A 7,351-nucleotide genomic window follows, 5' to 3' on the forward strand; every position below is an offset into this window, starting at 1 on the left:
GCTACTGCAAGTGGTGACAAGTTTTTAGCACTTGAAAACTAAAAATAAGGAAAACACTATCGAATCAAAAGTCAATATTGTTTTAGGATAAACTGTCATTTTAACGGCTCTGATTTGGATGGTCCAAATTCCAAAACATATCAGACTTTTACTCGTCTGGTTACAAAAAATAAAATTTTTTATTATTTATTATTCATTATTCAAACTTTCAAATTTTTCCAGTAAATCTGTAATTAGGGGTGGCAACATGTACCCTACTTACGGGTACCCAACCCGATTTTATCCGATCGAGTAGAGTTGCCAATCCGATCCGCAGCAGGTAGGGTATGGTATGGTTAGGGTTCTCGTGCGGGTCGGGTAGAGTATGGGTTGAGTCTCAACTCTATCCGACCAACTCTCACCCTATATATGTATATGTTATATATTTATATAAAATATGTTTCAAGTGGATATTAAACCAAATACTTCTCACTAAATACAAAAGATCCTTAGTCATTAAAAGAAGATCATTAATTGATAATGTAATATCTTTTTTAACATAAAAGTCAGTTTTATTTTAAATTATTATCAAATTATATAATAATGTTACATCTTTTTTGTAACCCGCGGATAGGGTCGAGTACCCGCGGGTTAAGAACGGGTAGGGTTAGGGTTGAGATATTCTAAACCCGCAGGTAGGATTAGAATTGACTCCAAACCCTATCCTACCCTATCCATTGCCACCCCTATCTGTAACCATTAGTGTATCAATTTAGCACTTGCTATATCATTGATTAGTTTAACATGAATGTATTAAGGTCTCCTTTCTTTTCAGTGCATCATTGTAATACCAAATCTCTATCTTTTGTGATGGAAGTTTATATCAGGATAATAATATAAGAAAATATAGGAGCAACATTTTTAGTGGATAAAAATGAGAAATCGACTAGTATTGATTCATAAATATATAAATTAAAAAGGTGAATTTTATGGTGTAAAAATAAGTTTTTTTTTTACACATGAAAAAACCAATCTGACATGGGTTTAAGAGTGACATCTATCTTTTGTTATTATTGCTTTGTTCAGATGTCACAATAAATGCATAAAAATTTAGATTTTGTCTTTTCTAATTAAACACATTGATTCTAATGAAAGTTCATTATAGATATATTTTTATTGTATTGGACCAAAAAATAATAATAACTTTTGGGTTGTAATAGATTGCTATTAAAATAATATATTTTATTGTGTTTACTACTTTACTTTATCAATAAAATTAATCAATTTTTATTAAATATTTAAAAAATAAACATTCAAATTCAAAATTTAGTCTCTAAATTATTGTGTATAACACTGAACTTTTCTTACATTTTGCATAAGAAACTAATAGGTGTTATTTTTATTTTGTGAGAGTAATTTTAAAAATTTTTGTCATTTGATTTATGAATGGCTGATTTTTTTATATAGAATTAATGTTGTATTATTTTCAGTTGTGGAGAAGTGGTATATTTTAATTTAGTATAGAGGTAATCACAAATTACAGAGTCCGATTTGTATTTTAAAAGATTAAAATTCACAAATCGGAGAGTCGGATTTGTGTAAGTTCAAACGAAAAATTGGTTTTATGTAAGTTCACAAATTGGAGGGACGATTTTGTATTTTAAAATTTTAAAAAATTAAAATTCACAAATTGAAGGATCAGATTTGTATACGTTCACAAATCAGAGGGTCAGTTTTGTGTTTTAAAAATTAAAAAAAAAAGTTAAACTTCACAAATCGAAAGGTTAGATTTGTGATCTCCATATGAAAAAAACACACCAAATTTCATACGTTATTAAAAAATACTACTATGAATTCAATATCAAAATTAAAAAGCTTTTATGAATTAGTTAAAAAAATTCTTTAGTCTATGAATTATTTATTTTTAAATTAATTTATAATATTTTGATTTATAGTATACACTAAAGTGTCAATCATGTGGTGAGGGCATGAGTCAAAAAGTTTCTGAAAACATTCCCAATACTCATAGAGAGTCTCCAATTCTTCTTGGACAATGCATGAAATTTCCTTCCTTAACCTATCCATCACCTCCGAAGGAAAGAATTTGTCTAAGAATTTCTTTCTAAACAAATTTCAATTAGTAACAATCTCATCGGACAAGGTGTAGAACCACTCTTTAGCTCTTCCCTCAAGAGAGAATGGAAAGGCATATAACCAAATGGCAACCTCATGGGAACCCTCCCCCGCCTAGTAGTTAAACATACACCTTAAAAGTCTCTAAGGTGTCTAATAGGGTCTTGAGCGGGAAGACCATGGAACTTGGGTAGAAGATTAATCAAAGCGGTTTTGAGCTCAAAATTGGCATTCAAATCCGGATGACGCACTTGAAGCAGTTGAAGAACAAAATCCGGAGCACCCGCCTCCTTAAGAGTGACTCTTCTTGGAGCGGCCATAATATTGGTACCTAAATCAATGGAAGAGGTATTAGTAGTATCAATGGAAGAGTAGATAGTTCTTTCCTCAAATGATGCTTCGGATTCAACATCGGATAAGGTTGGTGAATTGGTAGAAATCCCTTCACCACCTCCAAAGGCTATCCGTCTCCGAGCTTGCCTAAGATGTGATATAGTTCTCTCAATTTCCGGATCAAAAGGGGTTAGGCTCGGATCCGGTAATGAACGCGTCATTCAATGAAGGAGATATAGAGCTCATGACAATAAAATGCACTAAACAATTAAAAATCCTAACTAACAATTAAATTCGCAAACAATCAAAGAAAATGCAAGTATTCACATATCAACATATTTACACTAACCAACAACATGACACACATATGCAAACTCCCCAGCAACGGCGTCAAAATTTGATGTGAGATATTTGTCGGTCTAGAATTTACCAATAAAATTCTGTTGTGAGTATAGACTAAACCAACAAGCTATCCCACACCAAAGATAGAAAATGTGTCACTACAATTAAAAATCAATAACCGAGAGTAGAATCTCGGGTCATTCTCCCTAGGAATTGCCCTGAGATGTACGTCATTGGTTAGGAGTTCTCTTGGAAGTAAATGAACATGAAACTAAAGCAATGAACAATTAACAATTGGAATAAAGAAACTCAAAAATTAAACTAACAAGGGTAAATGACAATCAATCAATGTAAAATTCTTGGCTAGGGGTGAGAATTGGAATTCCTATCATCATTGCCTCCATCAATTGTGACACGAATTGACCATTACTCCACTTAGTTAACCTCTAACTATAAAGAAAAGTTAAGTAGATACAATCAACTTGAGTTCACAAGTCCTAGTCAAATTCTAAGGAAAGACTAGCTTTAGTGGCATTCAAGTCAACTAGCAATTTTCAATTATCAATCAACAAAAAGCTTTGACAATTCAAGTGTCTCCAGTTGCCCAACCCCCAAGCCAAGAGTGAAAATCTACTTCATAACTACAAGTGACATTACCTCAAATACTTGGTGAGCAAGAATGAAAGACATTGTGAAATTGAAAAGAGAATTCAAATTGAAATTATCTACCACAAACAACTAACAACAACAAAGCAATTAACAACAATGAACATGAAATTCCTCAATGCAATAATAGAAATCAATGTAAACAAGATCCAAATCTAAGATCCAAAATAACTAGAATAACAAGAACACTAAATGAGAGTAGGAGAATGATATCTACAAATTAAAGCAATGTAAAATCGAATTAATTCAGATCTAACCAAAGGATCCAAGTGAAATTGAAATTGAGAAGGCTAAAACCTAGAGAGAAGTGAGAGTTTCTCTCTCTACAAAACAAGAATAAAAAACTAGCTAAAATGATGATGTACTCCCTAAAATGAGTGTGACCTCCTTTCCCCCTTGGTTCCTTGGGTTTTTTCATGCAAAATTGAGCTTAGATTGGGCCTGGAGCCTCTCAGAAAATCGCCAGCCACGATTCATTAATGAAGTCACGTGCTGGGCGTCACGCGTGCGTGTCATCTGAGTCTGCGAGCTTTTGCGCACCAGTCCTAGCCACATGCGTCCACGTGAGCGCGTCGCCACCAATTCTCCAAAGCTCCATTCTTCATGTTCCTTCCACTTGTGCATGCTTCCTTTCCATCTTCTAGGCCATCTTTGCCCTATAGATCCTGAATCCACTTAACAAACACATTACGGCATCGAATGGTAATAGAAGAGGATTAAAATATAGCATTTTTAAGGTCAAAGAAGCATGTTTTAAACCATGAAGCAAAATTAGGAAGGAAACACAAAACCATGCAATTTATATGAATAAGTGCGGAAAATATTGATAAAACCCCCCAAATTCTACACAAGACAAACCACAAAATTGGGTTTTATCGCATCTATATCGGTTTTGATAAATGGTTCACCGTCTAAGTCATTCAAGATGGAAATAGGTTTGAGATAAGGTGACCCGCTTTCTCCTTTCTTGTTTGTTTTGGTTGTGGACGTGCTACATCGAATGATTGGAGAAGCAGTTAGGAACAACCGTATATCTCTGTTGTCAATTGAGAGAGATAGTATAGAGCTGTCACATCTTCAATTTGCTGATGATACAATTCTGTTTTGCCCGCCAGAAGAGGAGACTATCAAGAATTACAAGAGGCTTCTGAGATGCTCTGAGTTAATGTCAGGCCTCAGTGTTAATTTTGACAAGTCAAGCTTGATACCAATAAATTGTGACGAGCATTGGGTCCAGCGTATGTGTAGCTTATTGGGTTGTAAGGGAGATACACTTCCAGTTAAATACCTTGGAATATCCTTAGGAGCAAATCCGAGGTTGGTGAAGACTTGGAAGCCTATAATAGACAAAGTAGAGGAGAAGCTCAGTCTGTGAAAAGCTAAAATACTAAATAAAGCTGGAAAGTTGGTGCCGATCAAGTCAGTATTGAATAGTCTGCCAGTATATTATTTGAGCTTGTTTAAGATGCCAAAATTTGTTGCTGAGAAATTGATCTCACTGTAGAGAAGGTTCCTATTGAGTAAGGAAGATGGTAGTAATGGGATGGCATTAGTAAGATGGGAAGTAGTGTAGGTACCTAAAAGCTAGGTGGGTTGGAGGTTGGAGATGCTATGGTTCGGAACACAGCACTACTGTTTAAGTGGTGGTGGCGGTTTGCAAAGGAAGAATGCCCGTTGTGGAAGAAGGTGGTATGTTCATGTCATAATCTGAATCCTAATGAGCTGTTGTCAACTCAAGCGCTACCTACTAGAGGAGGCCCATAGAAGGATATATGCCAGATACAAATAACAAATCAACATATAAGGGATAAGATGGTTACAGGCTTGTCTATGGAGGTTGGTGATGGGCGACGTACTCGATTTTGGGAGGATGTATGATTACTTTGTGAATCTTTGAAGGATTGGTTCCCCAGGCTTTTCTCTGTTTCAAACCAATGTGGATCTGTTATAAGAGATTATGGGTTAGAGTGGATTTGGAACCTCTAATAGAGGCGAGAACTATTTCAATGGGAGTTGGAGCTTCTGAAATATTTACATGAGGAATTGAGACCTGTGAAGTTAGTAAATAACAGAGAGGATAGAGTGGTGTGGAAATATGATAGACAATGTGTTTTTTCAACTAACTCATTTGTGCAGGTTTTGCAGGAGGTAAACTCCCAGAGGAGGTTACTAGTTATAACTTCACTAAGACTGTTTGGAAAGGTCTAGTTCCACCAAGAGTGGAACTATTTTCTTGGTTTGTCTTAATAGGTATGGTGAATACAAAAGAAAGGCTAAGCCGATTTAGGATTATAAACCAGGAAGATAATATATGTGTTTTATGTAATAATGATGTGGAACATGTACATCACTTATTTTTCGGCTGTGAATTTGCTTGACAGGTGTAGAGTGCGTGGATATCAGTGTGTTGGCCGACAATGGTCCTTTTCGGGTTTGATGAAAGAATATTTCCTATGATGGACAGAGGAACCGAGGAGAAAAGAGGATAGGGAGTAGCGATTGAGATGCTTCTATGCGTTTATTTGGAACATCTGGATGGAAAGGAATAGAAAAATTTTTCAACATAAAAGCAAAAGGGTTGAAGAAATTATCAACATGACCGTGATGAGCTCCAACGAGTGGAAATGTGTGGATTCCTTTAATTGTTGATGGTTATGCTGAAGATGACATAAGGGGGTTCTTCTTTGTGTTGTGGTCTTATTTTCTATACGTTTGGACTGTAGTGTCTGACTTTTTCTATTGCTCTACCTATTGTGTTGAGTCCTGTGTTTTAAAAAAAAAACTATTTACTAATTATCTTTTAATAGAAAAAGTAAAAGAATGCTCTTGCAAAGCAATTAAAACCAAATAAAAAATTATTTATCAAATTGCCTAGAAAAGAAAGAAATAGAGAGCAAGGAAATAGAAAGAAAAGAAAGAAAAGGAAAAAAATTGAGTGAATTTTTATTTTCTTTAGATGTGTTTGGATAGAAGGAAAATAAGAAGGAAAGAAATGTTATAAAAAGACAATTTTATCCTTATATTATAAAATATATTGAAAAAGTGAAGTGGTAGTATTAAAAGTAGAGAGAGAAACATTAATTTTCTCTCTATTTTCTTTTCAATGTTAGAGAGAAAAAAAATTGATGGGCCCTACCAGTTTTTTTCCATCCAATTTTTTCTCTCTAATTTTCCTCCTCAACCAAACAATGGAAAATAATCATTTTCCTTCCCATTTTCTTTGCGACAAATTATTTAAAGAATGGAAGATAAAATGGTGTTGTTCTGATATATTATTTCATGGAGTGTAATCCACAAATGTGGATCTGCAAATCTCAGTAACCTGCAAAACGCAGGTTACGTTTTGGGTACACCTGAAAATGGCAGAGCTGCTATTGGCTCCAAAACGCAACATGCGTTTTGCAGAGGAGGAAGTTCAAGCCTCGAAACGTGTCCGTCCTGCTCCCTGCATGCAGGCAATGCTAAACATGTTGACCACTTGGAACTCCCAAAACGCAAGTTGCGTTTGGCAGTAGTCAGGAGCAAAACGCAAGTTGCGCTTGGCAGGCTCCCATGTTGCATGAACGCCACGTGTTTGAAGAGGGTGGTGATGGAGTCTATAAACCAAACTGAAAGCAAAACGCAGGAAGCAAAGGCAAAGGTTGCTGGGGTTCTAATTTGCAAGGTTCTGCTGAAATTTTGTGAGGAAGAAGAAGAATAGAAAATTTTGGTTAAATATTATAAAATCAAAAATAGTTCGTGATTTTACTAAACCTGAAGAACACATTATTGAGTACTTAGATCATCTTCCATGGGTAAGTAATTTTTTTTAATGTTTAATGATATATATATATATATATATATGTATTGTTATTGTTGTAATAAAAATAATTATTATTATTATTATAAGCTTATATAT

Source organism: Arachis ipaensis, chromosome B10, assembly GCF_000816755.2.
Source record: "Arachis ipaensis cultivar K30076 chromosome B10, Araip1.1, whole genome shotgun sequence".
Taxonomy (NCBI): Eukaryota; Viridiplantae; Streptophyta; class Magnoliopsida; order Fabales; family Fabaceae; genus Arachis; species Arachis ipaensis.